This window comes from Squalius cephalus (genome assembly GCF_949319135.1).
Source record: "Squalius cephalus genome assembly, chromosome: 6".
Lineage (NCBI taxonomy): Eukaryota > Metazoa > Chordata > Actinopteri > Cypriniformes > Leuciscidae > Squalius > Squalius cephalus.
In genome coordinates, this window is record NC_137127.1 from 35,917,058 (window position 1) to 35,934,684 (window position 17,627).

The window sequence follows — 17,627 nt, forward strand, 5'->3', positions numbered from 1 at the left end:
TCCTTAAACATAACAGTATTGCTGTCCATAAACTGAGAAAGTGCGCGTCCAGTGTGCGATACCTCGAGTTGTCCTAGACGCGACGCGGCGCTGCTCTTCTCGTCCGGTGTGCGACCCCCTTCGTTTTGAGTGAATGGCGAGCGCGAGATGCCGAAATGGATGCCAATAAGATTCTGAATGGAAAGTTTACTTTTAAAAAGTTTTCAAATGGTTCCATTGACAAGACCAAAGTGATCTGTGTGTTTTGTCGCTGTGAACTGAACTATCATCGCAGCACGTCCAGTCTGAAATACTTGACGCGAATGCGAATTCTCTGATGCGATTATTTGCTCCTGTGAATGTTAGTGTGAAATTGAACACTACAGTATATGCCAATGTTGATTAAAAAAAAAAAAAAAAAAAAATTTGCACAAAGCAAGCCTATCCACTTTTCCATGTTGATAAGAGCATTAAAATGAGAAAACAATAATGGGACAAAAATAAATCAAGGGACATTTAGAATAGATAAAAATGTGCGATTAATTGCGATTAACTGCGAGTTAACTATGACATTAATGTTTTAATCGTTTGACAGCAGTAATATATATATATATATATAGGCTAGTGTCAGATTTGGTGTGAGCAGAAGAAAATTTCAGATCATAGCCTATATGATAAATTATGACAACCTATACGATTTTTTTTTTTTAAATCAATTTCGCAGTGGAGTCAGACTGAAAACTATGGTCATAATCAGCAGAATGGTATGCAAAAAGTCATTCACTTGGATGCACTTTTTCAGATTCGCTGACACTTGGTGTAGCACACTTATGCTGGGTACACACCAAAAGATAATCGGGCTGATATATATATATATATATATATATATATATATATATATATATATATATATATATATATACTGGCTAATCAACAGTTAGCAACATCAAAAAAGACATGCTGCGAAAGTCTTCAACTGTTCTTCATTTTAACTTTACCTTCCATGCAGTGTGTGAAGTGAGGACATAACCCTTGTTTGACAGTTATCTCTCTCACGAGGACTGCTCATCAGGTGTGTGATGTTTGACATGTGAACACAGCAAGGGTTTATCAGGCCCATTTGACAGGACCAACTCCCTGAACATGTTTACATTATCCCTGCATTCTGATGAAGGTCAGGACTAAACAACACAGCGTGGTGATATCTGGCTACTGGGAGCCAGTAGCTAACATACTCTTACACCTTCATTTTTTGCTGTTTTGGGAGGAGTAAAATTTTCATATGTGGATTCAACAACCGGATGCATTTACAAATGTCCAGCTGCTTGTGAAATGTGTCTAAAATGCTTCTCAAAAACCTTCAATGGGTCTTGCAGACTCTAGTACCCTTAAGATAAGTATCTGGAGGGTAGTAGGGAAGGCAAAAATACCAATATTAGAGTTAGATGCCATTCAACTGAATTAAAGGAATAGTTCACTTTCAAAAAAAAAAAAAAAATCCTGATCATTTACTCATACCAATGTCAACCAAGATCTCCATGTTTTCTTTCTTCAGTCGAAAAGAAAGGTTTTTGAGGAAAACATTCCAGGAATTTTCTCCATATAATGGACTTCAATGGCAACCAACGTTTTGAAGGTTCAAATGTCAGTCTCAATGCAGCTTCAAAGGCTCGACACGATCCCAGTCAAGAAATAAGGGTCTTATCTAGCGAAACGATCGGTCATTTTCTAAAAAAAATAAAAATGATATACTTTTTAACCACAAATGCCGTTTTGTACTATCTCTGAGATGTGCCACGCATTACGTCATCACGTTGGAAAGGTCTTGAGAGAGTATTTTTGAGAGAGTTTGAGTCCCAAACAGTGCTAGGAAGCCTATTTCATTGTTTAGAAGCAAAGTAAAAAAAATTATCTACCTTCTTACCAACAGGCTGTGATTTTGGGACCATAATAAACGTGATGAATTATAGCAAGAGTGTAAGTACTGCGGAGATGGGGCATTAAAGGCTTTGTAGGTAATTAGCAGGGTTTTTTATTTATTTATTTGTTTTATTATTAATATGAAACCTGACAGCTAGTCAATGTAGAGACAATAAATTCTATGCACAGTATAATACACAAAATTGTTTCCCAACAGCATTCCCAAACTCCTACCTTCCTCTCCTCCCTCTGCCCTACATTGTTTGGACAAATACAGTAGATAGTGCTACCCCTCATTCATGCCATTGTTAAGCCTTAAATTGACATATCAAGCCTGTAAAACAAACAAAAAAAAGTTGAGCCACAATATTTGTAGTATTTAGGCATATCAACCTACAAATGCCTTGCTTATATGACTCATTAAACTGAATTGAAGAATGTATTCAAAGATTACACACTTCACCTTTAAAGTTAATTAATTTTTAAACTAACCTATCTATCTCAGTGTTCCTCTCTCTCTCTCTCTCTCTCTCTCTCTCTCTCTCTCTCTCTCTCTCTGTGCACATGTGCTGAGTGAGTGGGCGGAGCGTTGAGTGTGAGCTGAGTGTTTGGTGTGTGTGTCAGGTACGAGAAATTTATTTTTTCTATCTTTCTATTTTTCTATCTTTTTTGTATTGTTTTTTTGGGGGGGGTGATTTAAATTTAAGTACTGTTTTATTTATTTATTTGGGAAGATAAGGAGGTGTTTAATATTCTAGGGCATCTGCTCCTGGTTTGTACTGGGAGCATGGCTGCCCCAGGTAGCGGGAGGTTTGATTTTTTGACGCGCCGTCATGGTGTAAAAATAGACTCAGCGGTTAGTATAGAAGACTGTAGCCTGGCTGTTGGAGAAGTGATTGGGCCTGAGAACATTCTGTCTGTGTCTCGCATGAACAGCGCTATTGTTGTGTTTGTGAAGACAATTGATTTAGCGAATCAGTTGGTAGAAATTGGAGTAGTGCTTAATGGTATTTTTACCCAAGTGCTCCCTCTTTCTACTCCATCAAAAAAAGTGACTCTTTCTAATGTGCCGCCTTTTATTTCAAACGAAATGTTGACCAGAATGCTCTCTCGTTATGGTAAATTGGTTTCTCCTATAAAAATGATTCCAATTGGGTGCAAGTCACCACTTTTGAAGCACATTGTGTCATTTAGGCGTTATGTCTATATGGTTCTCCAAGACAACCTGGACGATCTAGATCTGTCTCTAAATTTCCGTCATGATGAGTTTAACTATGTCATTTTCGCCACAACAAATACTATGAAATGTTTCGGTTGTGGCGAAACAGGGCATCTTATCCGCGCTTGTCCAGTCAGATTGAATAAGAATGATAATAATCCTCCACCGGTTGATGGTGGTGAGGAAAATATCGTTGTTCGTGACAAGGAAATGCAGAATGTTGCCGCTGTATTGCCTAATGATGCTGAGGTGCCTGGAACAAGTATGGCTCAAAAATCGATAGCAGTGGTAGACACTGGAAGAGTAAAAGAAGTTGTGCTGGTAGATAAGACTACTGAAGGGGAGAGTGCAGGTGCCGCTGAGGCGGAGGAAAATGAAGTATCCGCGGTGAGTGATCTGCCAGCGGGTCAAGCGAACGAGTCGCAATAAGTGACGGCTCGGCCGCTGCAGTTGAGCAACTTTTAGCCGGTATAGAGGAGGATCGCTGTTCTGTGTTTGATTCAGAAGATTGTGCATTTAAAATGCCTCAGAAGAGAAGACTAAAACAACGTCATGATGTTGGTAAACAGGCGAAAATAATGGATGATTGTGACTTGAGTCAGACTGATACAGAGAGTGAAAGCGATTTTTCTGAATGTAATGTTTCATGCAGTTTACCTCAGAGTGGATTTTCTAGCCGATCATACAGTGTAGAAGATATAAAGGCTTTTCTCAAAGTGACAAAAAATACGAGAAAAGTTTGTGTTGAAGAATATTTTCCCAATGTGTTGCAGTTTATTGAAAAAGCAACGGCTTTTAGGAGTGATGGAGGTTTCACTAACCATGAAGTGTATCGTCTGAAGAAAATTCTTGCAAAACTTAATGCGCAACCTGGACTCAGTGTTAGTAATGATAATGCGTAAATATCCTTTCTCTTTGTGTTTTCTTTTGGCTGTACCTGCTTTGGTTATTTCTCTTCACATTTATGGGAGAAATTTGTGTTTCTTCTCTAAATATAAATGGGGCAAGGGATATAAGAAAAATATTTCAATTATTTGAGATAATAAAACAGAAGAAAATTGATGTTTTGTTTGCTCAAGAAACACATACTGATGAATTAAATTCTTCTGATTGGGCAAGAGAATTTGATGGTTTATCTGTGTTAAGTCATTTGACCACAACCAGTGGTGGAGTTGCCATTTTATTCTCCAAGAACTTTATTCGCTGTTCTTATCAGGTCGATGAAATTATAAAAGGTAGACTTTTAAAAGTTATAGCTTCCTTTGAAAATCGTTCTTTTGTTTTTATTTGTGTGTATGTCCCCAATAATGCATTGAAAAAAAATGATTTTTCTAGATACACTGAGTGATGTTTTATGTCATTGCAATTCTGAGGATTTATTATTTCTAGGAGGGGATTTTAATTGCACTGAGCACATTTTAGATAGAAATCATGTTGAACCGCATATGCTTTCACGAAAGCGGCTCATTCAGTTATTGAAATCACATGAGATTGTTGATGTTTGGAGAAATTTTCATGGTATTCAGAGGCAGTATACATGGGCTCATGCTTACGATAGCTTAATTTCTTTAGCAAGGTTGGATAGGTTTTATGGTTTCAAACACCAGCTTAGTTTTTTTCAGAAGCTGTTCAATTGTTCCAGTAAGCTTTTCTGATCATAGCTTAATACAGTGTGTTGTGTCTTTGTGCTCCATTAAGCCAAAAAGTGCTTACTGGCACTTTAATAGTAATTTATTATGTGATAACCATTTTAAATATATTTTTTAAAGAATTCTGGAATATTTTTAGAACTACAAAATCTTCTTTCAAGTCCTTACAACAGTGGTGGGACATTGCAAAAGTTCAGATTAAACAGTTTTGCCAACAATATACTTGCAATTTCACGAGAGACATAACCTGTTCAATGAAAATAATAGAGAATGAATTAATGGAACTTCAGGGGGTTGCTGATACAGGAAATTTGACCCATTTTGAAACTTTTAATAAAAAGAAAAAATCTTTAGCTGAACTTCTAGACACAGTTACACAAGGAGCTCTGGCCAGATCACGTTTTCAAAGCGTAGAATTGATGGATGCACCCTCAAAATTTTTCTTTAATTTGGAGAAAAAAATGGACAGAGAAGGTTTATTCATGCCTTACGCTCAGAAGCTGGAGTCTTGTTGTCAGACCCTTCTGACATTCGTAGAAGAGCAATTAGTTTTTATGAAGAACTGTACAAAAGTGAACTCACAAATGAACAAACTGATGGTAATGTCTTTCTTAATAATTTACCTCAGTTATCCGAAGAAGCTAATGCTGGGCTCAGTAAAGCTTTAACTCTGGAGGAGTTGGAAAGAGCTCTCCAAAGTATGGAGTGTGGCAAAGCGCCTGGAGTGGATGGACTACCAGTCGACTTCTACAAGTCCTTCTGGCCGGAGGTGGGTCTGGATCTGCTGGAGGTGCTTGGGGAAAGCTTAGCCAATGGGCGGCTACCCATAAGTTGCCGTAGAGCGGTTCTCACTCTGTTGCCAAAGAAGGGAGATCTGAATGATATTAAAAACTGGAGGCCCGTGAGTTTGCTGTGCAGTGATTATAAATTGCTCTCCAAAGTTTTGGCTAATAGATTGGGTGAAGTTTTGGAACAAGTTATCCATCCTGACCAGACCTATTGTGTACCTGGTAGGCAAATTTCTGATAACATTTCTTTTATTAGGGATGTTTTGGATTTGGGTAAGAGTCTCAATTTAGATTTTGGTCTAGTGTCAATAGATCAAGAAAAGGCTTTTGACCGAGTTGAGCATAATTATTTATGGAATGTTTTAGCAGCATTTGGTTTTAATCCTGAATTTGTTTCTATGATAAAGGTTTTGTACTGTGAAGTTGAAAGTATATTGAAAGTTAATGGTGACTTATGCGCTCCTTTTAAAGTTTTTAGAGGTGTTAGACAAGGGTGTGCCTTGTCTGGTATGCTCTATGCTTTGTCAATAGAACCTCTTTTAAACAAGTTTAGAACAGATTTGCATGGAGTGTATATTTCAAATTGTTTAAATGTACTTAAATTATCAGCATATGCTGATGATGTTGTTATTTTAATTAATTGTCAGAAAGATGTGGATTTGTTGATCAAAATATTAAAAGATTTTAAAATGTGTTCTTCTGCGAAGGTAAACTGGTCTAAAAGCGAAGCGATACTGGTTGGGAGTTGGTTAAGTGGAGAACCAAACCTCCCAGATGGTTTAACCTGGACTAAGGAAGGTTTTAAATACCTTGGAGTGTTTTTAGGAAGTGAAATTATGGTACAAAAAAACTTTGAAGGAGTTATTGAAAAAGTAAAAGGTCGCCTCGACAAATGGAAATATTTGCTTCCAAAAATGTCTTATAGAGGGCGCACATTGATTATTAATAACTTGGTAGCATCTTCTCTCTGGCATCGCTTAATTTGTGTTGATCCTCCACCAGATCTTTTGTTAAAAATTCAGTCAATTTTAATTGATTTTTTTTGGGATAAGCTGCACTGGGTTCCAAAAGCTGTTTTATTTGCCTAAAGAAGAGGAAGGGCATGGACTTATACATTTACAGAGCAGAACATCAGCTTTCCGACTCCAGTTTGCACAGAGACTTTTAACTGGACCAGTGGATTCAAGCTGGAAATCCACAGCTTTTGCAATTCTGCAGAGTTTTGAAGGATTAGGCCTGGACAAGCCTTTGTTCTGGTTGCATCCTAAAAAGATGGACTTGTCCAAGTTACCCAGTTTTTATCGAAATTTTTTAAAAGTTTGGACATTGTTTATAGTGCAGAGACTGAATACAGATTCCTTGTACTGGATGTTACAAGAACCTTTAATTCATGGTTCTCGCTTTGATATTTCAAGTAAAGGACCTTTCCCAGCACTTGAAGGAATTTTACTCCGTTCTGGTGTAATAACCCTTGGACATCTAGTACAGCTCGCAGGAACAGACTTTAAGAATGTTGATTCGGTAACTGAACATCTTGGCGTTCGATCAACACGTGTGGTGGCTAAACTCCTTGAAAAGTGGAGAACTGCTCTTACATCAGAAGAATGTAAACTGCTGAAGGACTACTCTGAGGGACTGATTACTCCGGATTGCAGAGATCCGTTTCCTAATCTGCTGCTATCTCCTAATTTAGGAGTGCAAAGGTGTTTTTTTGTATTCTGAAAATGTGTCATTAATGGGTTCAGAGCCAGCCTCTGGAAAAACCTTGTATAAAAGTTGTGTTAAATCTTTGAATAGAAGGTTTTTAGATAATAAAGTAGATACACCCTGGCGTACCATCCTACAGATGGGAGAGGGTACAAAACCAGAATGGAGAGCTCTGTACAAGTCACCATTAACTAAGAAGATAGGCGATTTACAGTGGAGAATATTACATGGAGCAGTCGCAGTTAATGCTTTTATTTCAGTGTTAAACCCTGGTGTTGGTCATGGTTGTCCATTTTGTTTGATGAGAGAGACTGTGTTCCATGCATTTATGCAATGTTTTAGACTGAAGCCATTGTTTATTGTTTTGCAGAAATTATTTGTTTGTTTTGGTGAAACTTTTTCTTTTGGAGTTTTTATTTGTGGTTTTAAATATGTTAGGAAACACTGTTTTCGGTGTCAACTTTTGAACTTTGTGATAGGCCAAGCTAAAATGGCTATTTATAACACTAGGAAACATAAAATTGAACAAGACACAAGTTACTGTACAATTTAGAAGCAGTGTTTTTCAATTCAGTGAAATCTAGATTTTTAATTGATTTTCGATATTTTAAAGCCATGAATGATCTTGTTTCGTTTGATCAGATTTGGTGCAATAAGGGGGCTTTGTGTGAGATTATGGATGATAACCTGCATTTTGCATCCCTCTTAAGATAATTGTCTTGTGTGTTTTGATTTTAGTGTGTTGATTGACTGGACAATGTTTTAAATTTTGTAATAAATGGATTTTGAAATTCAATTCTCTCTCTCTCTCTCTCTCTCTCTCTCTCTCTCTCTCTCTCTCTCTCTCTCTCTCTCTCTCTCCCTTTTCCATCTACAAGGCAGAATACTCTGTTTCATTAAAGATGACAAGGTCATCATCTCATACACTCACTTTCCGACATGATTTATGAACCTCTGTACATCCGATTCCACTTTACAATACACATATTCCCTGTGTGTGATTGACTTTCAGCTCTCTCCCAGAGGTCTGATCTCCCCTTTTAACCAATACAGGACAGAAGTGAGGAAAGGTACAATCTGCATGATGTTTCCCATTCAGGGCTTGATCATAGTTCTGCAAGGTCTTTGGGTATGCATCTTTAGAGGCCCTCAATGCATTCCATTAAAAATTGCTTTTGGGGTCCTATATTGTGCTTGAGGGTCTCAGCGCTCACCTTGCAATCTACAGTATGCACTGAGGGCCAAGCTTTCTTTAGAAGGCTTTGAAGCCCCTTTGATAGTGTGAGGTCCAAGGGAACTGGCACCTCTGACCCTGGTCCCATTGCAACAGCTTTTAAAGGGGTAATTTAGTTTTAGTTTTTTGCACAAAAGGAACATTCAATCATTTCTTGCAATGTCTCTTCTAGGACTTAAGTAAATGACCACAGTTATTTAGTTTGCATAGGAAAAAATATCAAGGCCCCCCACTAGTGCATGTGAGGAACTGTTTTGAAAACATTATCCATAGATTTAATACCATAATTTATAGACAAATCATTGTGCAATTGTTTACTCACATGTTATGATGGAGATGCTTTAAGGTCCAAAACAGCACTGCTCCATCTGTCAATAAATGTTTATTTGTAAAATCTGCATTAATCTGTGCATTGTTTACAAAACAATTTGCATGTAAAATGTTCTAAACAAACACATAACCCCAGACATCATTGAAAACAATGTCATTCCTAACACTGGGGTCCTTCAAAAGGCTGTGCAGATGTACAAACACACTGTCTAAACTGGAAGTGAACATTCCAAAAATGTCCATCATCCATTTGTCTTGTTGTCAGGAGTACATCAGTAATAGAACAGGGCATCTGTCTACTGTACATACCCAGTGTCGCCAGTTTCATTGATTTTAATGGTTTGTTTTTGATGCAATGCAGCACTTTGAGTACATTTATCTGTTAACCTGAACACATTTCTGCTCTTGAAAGAACTGGTCTCTTTCTCCTTGTCACTTCTCTGTTCACCACTGGTGGGCTACGGAACTGATAATGTAAAGAACAAATCTTTCTGAGCAAGTTAAAGTCAATATGTTTATAACAACTAGCCTGCATAATAATACATCAGGTTGAAAGGCAGAGACATTGGAATGTAACTCTATCGCCCCCATGAGTACTGAGGTTTGTTACCACCAGACCAACACACAAGCATGTCAAGCACGTCCAGCCAGACTGCTTGTTGTCAGAGAACTGGCCAAGTGCTTGTGTGTTACTTGTCTAAAGTAAACAGAGAAAAATAAAATAAAGTAAAATAGAGAAAAAGAGTCAAACAAAACAAATGTAATTTGCCCTACTGCCACATAAGTAATACATGTTTGTTTTCATCAATTAAAAAAAAAAAAGTTATTTTTACTTGATTTTAGGAGTTTTCAGAGTTTCCACATGATAGACCTAAAAGAACAATAAACGTATCACTGCAGAGTGTAACTTCTACAATTAAACAATTCTGGCACAACTGTTTACTTAGAAAAAGGTCATTTTACATTACAGCACATTACAGATTGAATGATCATGATCCAGTTAATAGAACCAATGGCCCAAAAGGCAATGTTGTTTAATGTTTGAGTAAAAGGTTGTTTGTTTTGTTTTTTATCCTCTTAGAAATGACACAGTCATAACATGGGCGCCAAATCTTCATATAGGGTGACCAGGCATCCTGTTTTTCCCAGGACAGACCCGTATTTCAGCTCTACTTTTAGTGTCCTGACTTATTATGAAAATAAATCATGCTTTGTCCCGTATTTCATTTTCCCTAAAATGTCTTTATTGCTGAGCGATTGAGCAAGTAGTAGTCTTCTGTCATGCGATAATAGCCTAATCAAAGGGAATCAAGAATGAAGGCACTAATCATTTTTGGTAACACTTTATTTTACAGTGTCCTTGTTACATATGTTACATGTACTTACCATAGTAATAACAGTAAATTATGCATAATTACATGCAACTAACCCTCAACCAAATCCTAATCCTAACCCTAACCCAATAGTAAGTACATGTAGTTGCTTAATATTACTCAGTAGTTACATATATAATTACAATGTAACAATGACACCTTAAAATAAAGTGTAACCTAATTTTCTTTTGGTTGTGGTTTTCTCACATTTTCAATAATCTGATACTTTCCAATTCCCTCTAATTTATGTACTTTATGCAGTTTCCTCTGGTTTATTCAGAGTACATAAAATACTTTAACTCTATATTTATATTAAATCCCACATTATCTTCTTTATCTATTAAAACATCTACACAAAACAGTATATTCAAAACTACTGACATTTCTGGAAAAATTGGTTTTGAATTTTGTGTGATAGTGTTAATTCTGAAAATGCAGAGGTATTTTTTATTTTATTTTTTTTTTTATTTTTTTTTACAGACAATGCATGTTTAGTCAAACAGTCCTAGGGATTCACAAATGTATTTACAATATCACGTTCTTCTTTCCTTCTCTGCCTGAGGGCTGAAACGCCTCTGACAGGTTTGACAGGAGGATTTGTAACCTCTCACCACCCCCCTCTTTTCATCCTCTCATTCCTGATGCAGAGAGGAAGTCCCTCTCCCTGACCCAGGACCACATCAGTCTAAAGCAGGACATTGCAGGTCTGACAGCTCCTGGATCTTTTACAGAGATGAGCTGTAGGTCTCTGACCTCATGAACCCTGCTCTGCTAAAAAAGGGCTCAGAGACTAACTACACCATGAATGGGTCAAACATCTGTCCTTGTTTGGTCCAGATGAATGTGACAGCATCAACAGATTCAAAATACCAGAATTCACCTTTGATCAAATCAGCATCAAACATCATTAATCTTTTTCAAATTTATAATATGAACATGTTTAAAATAAATCTAAACCCTGTATTGTGTAATTCAGCATTTTCACTTGTACTGCACTTTGGTCCCATCTACCTCCTCAGAGAAGGTAAGTCGCCTAGTTCTATTTCAGGACAGATTTTTAAGTATAGAATCAGGATTTAAGTGATTATACACTGAACAAAATTAGAAACGCAACACTTTTGTTTTTGCCCCCATTTTTCATGAGCTGAACTCAAAGATCTAAGACTTTTTCTATGTACACAAAAGGCCTATTTCTCTCGAATATTGTTCACAAATCTGTCTAAATCTGTGTTAGTGAGCACTTCTCCTTTGCCAAGATAATCCATCCACCTCACAGGTGTGGCATATCAAGATGCTGATTAGACAGTATGAATATTGCACAGGTGTGCCTTAGGCTGGCCACAATAAAAGGCCACTCTAAAATGTGCAGTTTTACTGTATTGGGGGGTCCAAAAGGTTGTTGATTGTGGCCTGTGGAATGTTGGTCTACTTCTTTTCAGTGGCTGTGCGAAGTTGCTGGATATTGGCAGGACCTGGAACACGCTGTTGTATACGCCGATCCAGAGCATCCCAATCACATTCATTCATGCTGACTGCAGGAATGTCCACCAGAGCTGTTGCCCGTGAATTGAATGCTCATTTCTCTACCATAAGCCGTCTCCAAAGGTGTTTCAGAGAATTTGGCAGTACATCCAACTAAAATTTATAATTTTGTTCAGTGTATATGTATGATGAAGAATGGCAGGGCCCTTTAGCCTTTTATTTGAACATAAAAGCTGATCTGGATGGTGCTGACAGCCATTAGATAAGCTAATTGTAGGCAGGAGGCTGCAGAAGCATCTTCTGGCTCAGGATCTGCTCCTAATGAGGAACGTCTCGGTTGCGTATGCAACCCTCGTTTCCTGAAGGAGGGAACAGAGTCGTACAGAGACGTCGACTGAATGGGATCACGCTAGGGAGCCTGTCATCTTCGAGTACTATTGAACGAGCCAATGCAATTGGCGTGCGTGATTCACATCACACACTCCGCCCCCGTGGTGCAGGTATAAATATGAAAGTGGATGCACGCACTTGTTGCTTTTCGCTGAGGAGCCGAGAGTAACTCGGAGTCAGCGGTGGTCCAGCTATAGTGGCTAAGGGACTACACCTCCGTTCCCTCCTTCAGGGAATGAGGGTTGCATACGCAACCAAGACGTTCCCTTTTAGTCATTCACATTCGACGTAGTCGACTTCGACTGAATGGGATCTACTATAATATAGCGCGCTAAAACCGCCTTCTCTTCCTATGCTCCCTGGTTATGGAATGAGCTGCAGAGTATAAAAATGATAGAAACACTCCCCTCTTTAAACATTTTTAAAAATCTCTTACTGACCAATTTAAAGGAAATGTGTGCATGTTTTGTTAGTAGCTTTTGTTGTTATTTTATGAGTGCTGGATACAATTTTATGTAAGATTCTGAGTTTTATGTATGTATGTTGTTTATGTGAAACTTTTTGTGCTGCCATTTTGGCCAGGACTCCCTGGAAGAATAGATTTTATATCTCAATGGGACTATCCTGGTAAAATAAAGGATAAATAAAATAGTCCCTACTCTCTAGATAGAGACCAAACAAGCAGGAGAACTGTTTCTTTAAAAACTGAATTTTTAACTCATTGCCTGTAGGGCTCAAGGGAGGTCTCTGCAGTGCAGTAGTACCAGAAATAAGTCCCAAGAGGGTAAAGAGGGGACACAAGGAGGTTATTTATTTTCTCCTTGCTCCCCTCAGGAATCTGACGATCAAGTCATACTTCCCACGAATTTGTATCTACTGCATCATGATGTTCGTCAATACAGGGGCCACAATATTTTGAGGTGGAGGAGACAGCCCTCACTCCAACCGTTAGCAGGAGGGAAGCACTAATGAGATTGAACACCTTCGGGATCTCCTCACGGAGAAAATACTCAATTCAACGAATAGGTTCCACTTCTAAGAGAGAGCGAGCCTCTTTTTTGAGAGGTGCCCTCACAGAAGTGATGGTCTCTACGGCATAAAAAATACTTGCGGTAGTAACCAGAACCTCCGCATCCCGTTCTTTTTATAACCAGACCTGGAACTCTCCAAGGTCTAGACGCGGGTGCCATCATGCCCCATCCCTGAGAATGTACTCAGAGGAATGAGTCTGGAAGGCTGTAGAGAGGAGAGGTCAGTTGGGCCAATAAGGGGCAACTATCAGGACTTGCTCCATCTCTTCCTGATTTTAGCACCGTAGTGCAAGAAGGCTCACTGGGGAACGGATTTCTGCAGGGGCCCCAGGGCCAGCTGTGGCCAGAGTTTTTTCTGTGTCGACGGATATCCACTCAGACAGGAGAAGAAACAACTGGCGGAGGGACGAGCCCGGAGGGCCAACAGACGTAGCTGTGCGGCCCCAAAGTGGTCCCAAACAGTTGGCCAGCTGGGGACGGATTCTCCACTCTATCTGGACCAGAGGCTGTCGTGAGGCTTGTCAGCGGCACGATTGAGAAGTTCAGCAGTAATAAGTGGAATGAAGCGACCTTAGAAGCTTCTGACACCAAGGAGGAGGTGGCGGGCGAGTTGCAACATGCGAGGGGAGCATAGCTCGACGGTCGCAATGTTGTCTTTTCAGACCAGTACATGCTCGCTGAGCAGCGGTGTCTCGAAGCGAGGAAACTGTAAGCAACTCGAGGCAATAGATGTCAATGCAGTCAGAGGGCGCCCAGACCTCTGTTACTGCATGCCCTTTATACGTGGCCCCTCAGCCGGTATTAGTGGACACTCGTTCTAGGAGCCATTGGCCCGGAGAAACGAAAGGTCTGTTTACGGGCTGAGGGTTTGGCGACAGGCCAGGGTGTTTATCACACAGAGCGTGTCACTCTGCCACGGCCATCTCGTGAAGCAAATTGTCCTGAACAATACAATATGCAATGCAATAAATACAAAAGGGTGAAAAAAAACAACATTATTTATGATTTATCAGTCAATTTTGTAACTGAGACAAGATGATTTCCTTTAATGAAAAAAAAAAGAAAACAAAAAAAGGGATTTCCAGAAAATATTCATCCCAGAATGACCTTAAGTTATTTTTTTCTACATTAGCCCATCTTGTAGGCCTATCTAACCAACCAAGAGCACATGCAGCGTTAAGAGCTGGAAAGACCGCCATATAACTGGCATCTCTGCAGAGACTGGATATTTACATGCACAACTTTTGTTTCAGTCGGACTGAATTCATTCCGATTGATGAATCTGAATGTATTGTAGTTTACATGAACGCTAAACATCGTGATGTGATACATGATCGGGTTGATGTGCGTGTTTATAAGTCAAAAGATTTAAATCGGAATATGAACATATGAACCGTTGTGCCGTGCTGTTTGTATTTATCACACAGTAAAAATGCCCAAAGTCGTCTGTATGATAATCTGAAACAAGGACTGGTGAGCCGTTGTCCTGCTTCACTTCACAGATGCTGAGTGAAAGGAGAATTATAGAATGACAGGACACTCATTTATGTGACACTTTATTCATCAGGAGAACAGCTCGTTCAGCGCTTCATACGTCGTCCTTTCAGTTTCGGTTTTCAGTCGATCAAGTTTTTTCACGTTCTCTCGATAAACCACCCCTTTCAATCCGATCGAAATTATTTGTAATAGAGCTGACACTTTTAGTTTTTAAAGGGTTATGTTAAAGCCCTACTTGTTATTAATGGTTTTATGAAATATCTCTAGTGAATGCATTATCATATCAACGTATTATATTCACCGCCATGCGAGCCACAAATTAAAGCTTGGCGAGCCGCGCAATGAGTAACACTGGTTTAGTAGAACAGGAAGCCTCCAGGGTGCCCGGTTCAGGGGCCCAGGAAGGTGCCGGTAGTGAAGGGAGCCATGGCAGTGGAGGTAGCTCAGGAGACCGTGGCAGTGCAAGTAGAGTAGATTATACTTTAATGTGTGAGTGTATGTTGTGTACTACCAACACGATCTCTCATGCCATTCTCATGCCGATCTCTCATAGTTTGTGCTGATATGCACTGTAAACCCCTTGGGTAGGATTAGGGGTGTGGAGTGAATGAAAAATATTTTTGCCATATAAATGGTATGAGAAATCAATTTTGTGCTATAGATACGCACTTTCATGAGATCGGGCTGGTACTACTGCAGCTTTGGGTCCAAGACAAATTTCCTGAAAAAGGACAATAAAGGGGGAAATATATAAATAAATGATTAAAACATTAAAAATAATTCATAATGTCACGGTGTGACAAATGAGAGGGCGGAACTAAAGTTCGCCGCAATTGTGTCCCCTCCGGTACAATAACAAGGACACACCACCCCCGTGTAAATGTGTATCTGTTGCCTTGCCAACCGGGATGAGGAAATCGACATCAGGTGTGGGGAATTAATCTAGAGCCATGACGAAGCCATGTGGGCATTGAGAAGGATATAAAAAGCCAGCGAAGAGAGACTGTTGTGTGGTTCTCCCCCGTGAGAAGTTGTTCCATTTGAGTGTTGCAGAGAAGAATTGTGGTGTGCAGGGGAAAGTGTTGTTGGAGGGGACTCGAGGAGCGTGGAAGAGTTGTGAAAACACACCGTTCGCCTGGAAGGGAGAGAGATAAGTAATCGACCATTGGATCTCTTACCTGCATGTTTCAACACTGAATTTAAGGTGGATTGGAGTGCTTTGATTGTGCTATCTAAACGTCACTGAGTGAATTACACTGATTTATGTTCGATCTCTTACCCTTTTCCCCTGTGTTGGAACGGTGATGTGAATCCTGTCTATGTCCGTGGAGGAAAGCCCCGAAACACCCCTTTTCCCAACATTGAAGTTCGTTGCTTGTGGCACGGAGACCTCTGGGTGAGTGCTGGCCTTATCTGCACTTATTGAAGTGGATTGCAGTGCCTAAATTGACGTTTCTCCCCCTCACGTTGCATGTTTGGAGTGAAAGTGCCGTGTGTGTGTGTGGAAGATTTATTCTCTCTTGCCGTGCACTCTCCACGTGCCATGCTGGTCTACTGTCAGTAACTGGAGCTTAATAATGTCGATCGGCCCCATCTGTTGAGGACTAGAAGGAACAGCATCCGTGAGTCAAACTAACCTCTCTGTTTGAAGTAGTGATTCTGACTGTCTTAGAAGAAGCTCTGCCCAGCCTGTTGACTTAAGTTCGCTATCAGTCTGTCAACCCACCTGTATGGTGAGAAGTGTTCGCTCCCTTGCAACACACGTGAGACTGCACACTCTATCTGCAATCTTGACTCTGTTTGTCTTAGCAGCAGCTCCGCTCAGCCTGTTGACTTTGAGTCGGCTGCAGCCCTAAGCCCACCTGCACGGTGCGAAGTTATCTGTCCCCTGCAACACACGTGAGAACTGTATACTGCTGTTGAAGTTGATTCTGTCTGTCCTAGAGAAACTCCGCCCAGCCTGCGACTTCGAGTCTGCTACAACCCCAAGTCCATCTGCATGGTGTGAAGTTATCTGTCCCCTGCAATACACGTGAGAACTGTATACTGCTGTTGAAGTTGATTCTGTCTGTTTTAGAGAAGTCCCGCTCAGCCTGCGACTTTGAGTCTGCTACAACCCCAAGTCCATCTGCATGGTGTGAAGTTATCTGTCCCCTGCAACACGCGTGAGAACTGTATACCGCTGTGAAGTTGATTCTGTCTGTCTTAGAAAAAGCCCCGCTCAGCCTGTTGACTTTGAGTCTGCTGCAGCCCCATAACCCACCTGTCTGGTGCGAAGTGTTCATCCCTCTGTATTACATGTGAGGACTGCACCCTCTGCTTGAAGTATTGACTCTGTCTGTCTTAGAAGAAGCTCTGCTCCGCCTGTTGACTTCGAGTCTGCTGCAGCTCCAGAGCCCACCTGTCTAGTGTGAAGTGTCCATCTTCCTGCAACACACGTGAGAATTGCACACTTTACCCGCTGTGTTGATTCTGCTATTCTTTGCCAAAGCCCCGCCCACCGGTTTGACCCGAGTTCACTGTGCACCTGTCAGTCTGCCCGCATAGTGAAAAGTGGACATCTCAAGAGAGTGAATGTGAGAACTGTGCACGCTGCTTGAAGTCGCCATTCTGTTCGTCCCCGAGGAAGCTTGTCCAGGCTGTCGGGGTGAGACAACCGCATCCCGTTTGACCACCGACCCACCTGTGAAGACTCACCTGTCCCTCACAGGCCACTGCGAACCTTGCACCGGTGTGAGAAGAGGAAGAGCCCTGACCATCTACTCACTTGTGGAAACTCACCTGTCCATCGTATACCGTTGTGAACCCTACATCGGCGCGGGAAGAGGAAAGGCCCCGACCGTCTACTCACCTGTGGAAATCCACCTGTCCGTCGTAGGTCCCTGTGAACCCTGCATCAGTGTGGGAAGAGGAACAGCCCGACCGCATACTCACCTGTGGAAACCCACCGGTCCATCACAGGCCACTGTGAACCTTGTACCGGCGTGGGAGTGGGCCCCGGAGACTACTGCATTGCCTCGATTCCTGG

General features: G+C 40.5%; 1 long non-coding RNA gene across 2 annotated transcripts; it reads left to right on the forward strand.

The window, feature by feature from the left end:
• Window positions 1–16,446: 16,446 nt before the first annotated feature.
• On the forward strand, window positions 16,447–17,355 carry LOC307160640. 2 transcript variants are annotated; one of them, XR_013821584.1, is made up of 3 exons: window positions 16,447–16,498; window positions 16,544–16,721; window positions 16,994–17,355. It is a non-coding gene; the product is annotated as an uncharacterized lncRNA (long non-coding RNA). The 2 variants fall into 2 exon arrangements; XR_013821585.1 differs by lacking the exon at window positions 16,447–16,498 and having other exon boundaries at window positions 16,514–16,588.
• Window positions 17,356–17,627: the final 272 nt, after the last annotated feature.